The following is a 3,761-nucleotide window of genomic DNA, read 5'->3' as shown; positions in this document are numbered from 1 at the left end:
GTCCTTATATATCACATTCAATGCACTCAAAAAATGACTTAGTTATTTACAATAAATGTTGTAAATCAAAGGTTGTTTTCCATGCACGTTCAATAATTAATGTTTTTACCGCATTAAGGATAAACATTTTAATTGTACGTAGTGTTGAAGCACAATGAACATTTCCATTACATGAAGTACAAAAGTGAAATCAAAACTTTTATTGTACAAAATGCAAACCGAAACAATCCTACCTTAACCAATATGTATATTAACTTAAAATTTGTATATATGTAATAGCAAAATGTGAAATATTATTACATTACGAATTAAAGTTTCTTTTCATAGTTAAATTAATTATGCATCCACGAAATAAAGTTCCCTCTGCACCCTCATTCTCCCATACATACCCTATTCTCTGCAAATCCTTCATTCCACATGAATTCATAGCTCTATGCAACCGCTCTCCTGCAAAGCTAAATATGTAAAAAAATTAAACAGAAAAGAGTTTAAAATTAATTTCATCCCTACGGAATAAAGTTCCCTCTACACCCTCGTTATCCTACACATACCCCTTCCTCGGCACAGTAAAATCTTTGCACAAGGAAAACTTCGCACAAGGAAGCTCCGCATAATGAAACATAATAATATTATTTTGAGATTTATTCATAGTTAAAGGAAAAATTGTTAAGATTGATGTTTCTTAATTCTATACAAGCTTTGATTTGTGCAAAAGAAAGAGTGTGTAGAGATATTAAGTGTAGGAGAGTTATTAATTTCAATCATCATTTTTTTCCTCCACAATCTCCTCCACATTGAGCACAATGAAAACATTTATTTCCCTCTATAGTATGCACTTCTCACTCACCCTTTGTCCTTCTTCTGCATTGTGCCTCTCCCCTATCTTCGTATTCCACAAAATGCAACCGTTTGGATCTCTGCACAGATTCAAAACTCTATGCAATTGTTGTCTTGCACAACCTTTAAAATTAATTTTGTGCCTACGCAATAATGTTCCCTTTGCACCCTTGTTATTATGCACATACCTCGTCCTTTGCACAATAAAATATCTGTAAAAGAAAGATATGCACATTAAAACATAATAATAATAATATTAATTGGAGAATTTTTTAGCCCCCCTCTCCCCCACACCGCCCCATCTATGTAAAGGACCTACAACTGCATAAATTCTCACATCATTACATAGAGAAGTAGCATAAAAATGTCAGTGTTTGTGTCATAGCACTCACCAATGGAATGAAAACTCACAAAATTAGTTTAAATTAATTTCATCCCCGTGGAATAAAGTTCCCTCTACACTGTCATCCTCTTGCACATACCCCATCCTCCGCACAAGGAAATATTTGTACGAGGAAGATCCAAAGAATGAAAAATAATAATAATATTGATTGCAAATTTTTTTTTCCTCCACAGTCCCCTCCATATTGTTCCCAATGAAAATGTTGACTACCCCTTTGCATCTCGCACTTTTCGTTCACCCTTTGTTCTTATTATTCATCGTGCCTCTCTCGTATATTTTTATTTTGCAGAATGAAAGTTTCCACATCTCCACACATCTTCATTCCACACAGATTCATAGCTCTATGCAACTATTGTCTCGCACAACCTTTAAAATTAATTTTGTGTCTGCAGAATAAAGTTCCCTCTACACCCATCTTCTTCCGCACATACCCTATCCTTCGCACAATGAAATATCCACACAATAAATATTCGTACAATGAAAGATAATACTAATATGAATTGGATGTTGGTTCATCCCCCTACCCCACCTGTGTAAAGGACATACAATTATGTCAATTCTCACATCATTGCACAGAGCAATAACATAACAATGTCAGTTTCACAAATGGAAGGGAAACTCACAAAATTAGTTTAAAATTAATTTCATCCCTATGGAATAAAGTTCCCTCTGCACCATCGTTCTCTCGCACATACATCGTCCTCCACACAAGGAAAGCTTCATAGAAGGAAGATCCACACGATGAAACATAATAATAATATTAATTGCAAATTTGTTCAGCCACCTCCCCCAAACCTATGTAAGGGACCTGCAGCCGCATCAATTATGGCAACATTGTTCAGAGCAATAACATAACAATGTCAGTGTCAGAGCATTCACAAACGCAATGGCCATTCATAAAATTAGATTGTTTTTTTATTTTTTTAAATGAATTATCAGGCACTGACAAACCGAAAATAAAACGCCCTCCACAAAAGGAATTATGTCCCATCAAAGCTCATTCAACCAATTGAAAATTAGAAATAGTATTTCCAAAAAATTAGAAAATTATTTTTGGAATCACGAGAAAATAGAAATATTAAGCATTTTCTGGAAACCTTGGCTAAAATTGCAATAACACGGAAAAATAATACAAATTCAATGCACTTTGACTGCAAAGGAGATGTTATATTCCCTAGTGAGGCATGGACTAATAAAATTATACTTTAATTAATTATAAATTAAATATTTTAATACTTATTATAAATTAATACATTTTTTTCCAAAGAAAAAATTGAACTTTTTATTAAGGTAATAAAAAGTTACATAATATATGCATTTAAGCATTTAGTAAACTGTATGGCTTTGTTCAAAGCATAGAGTTGTTTTGAAATGGTAGGTATGAGTGTCTACTAACTCTACCATCTCATTTTTCCTAAATCAAGATCGTTGAGAACATTATCCTAGCCTCCTCAATGAGGAAAATAACCCAAATAGGATAATGATCAGCCTCCAGTAATTGTCCTCCAAAAATAGAGCATAATTATTCAAAAAACTGATAACTAATAAAAACCAAAGCACCAAAAAAAGCCCTGAGCCATTCCTGGGCCTCCTCATTGAGGAAAACGGACCAAATAGGAATGAGTTCAACTAACAGTTTAACAATGTATTTAACCAAGTTGATGTTGTTGTTTTCTAGTAGCGGGTTGACATGTAAATAAGTATGTTTGCTACTTAAATCTTGAACATTGAAACTAAGACAAAAAGACTGAAAGAAAAAGGTATCATATGTCGAAGCCATGTCTGTGTGACGAGATTGTCAAAATGGTGGCTGATCCAACACACGGATCTCATCCCGTTTAGCTTCCTCTATCCTCCAACTATCCATATCTTGTTGTAGACCCACTTTAGAAAGTTGGTCTGTTGTACTATTGCATTCCCTGTAGATATGACATAATGAAAAATCATTAAAAAGAGATTTTAAGTATTTTTCTTCTTCTAAAAAAGGAGATAAAATGTAATTCTAGCATTTTCTCATGCCATTGAACCATTTAATGATATTCATCGAATCCCCAAAGATCTAAACCAAATGAATGCCCAGGTGAGTAAGCCAATAAAGGAGTAGTTTTAAAGCAAGAAGTTTTGCATAATTGTTGGTTCCATTCCTCAATCCAACAGAGGCTTTAAGACTCATGTGGGCATTTAGGTGAATCACCAAACCTGTCCCACATTTGTTATTTTGATCTAAGGCCCCGTCAAAGTAGGCCCATGGAGTTCCTTCTCTTACTATTCTTGGGTTTGCATCCCAAATAAGCTCAGGTATACTTAAATAAATTGTAGTGCATCCTACAACAATGTGACCTGCAGTGGGATTCTAAAATATTGTTGTTGCGGGTCAACCAGATACCCTAGGCTATGATTAGGGGTAGATTCCTTAAATTTCCTTCTAGATAATCCTTCCACCATTTGTTCCATACTTCTGCTAGTGATTCCCCTTCCCAGGTCATCCTAGTCTGCATCAATCTCCCTGATTCCATCCACA

The sequence above is a fragment of the Pinus tabuliformis genome, chromosome 2_2, assembly GCF_031772625.1.
Source record: "Pinus tabuliformis cultivar Carrire ecotype Pingquan chromosome 2_2, CPIR1, whole genome shotgun sequence".
In the NCBI taxonomy this organism is placed as follows: Eukaryota; Viridiplantae; Streptophyta; class Pinopsida; order Pinales; family Pinaceae; genus Pinus; species Pinus tabuliformis.
This window is presented reverse-complemented; position numbering follows the sequence as displayed.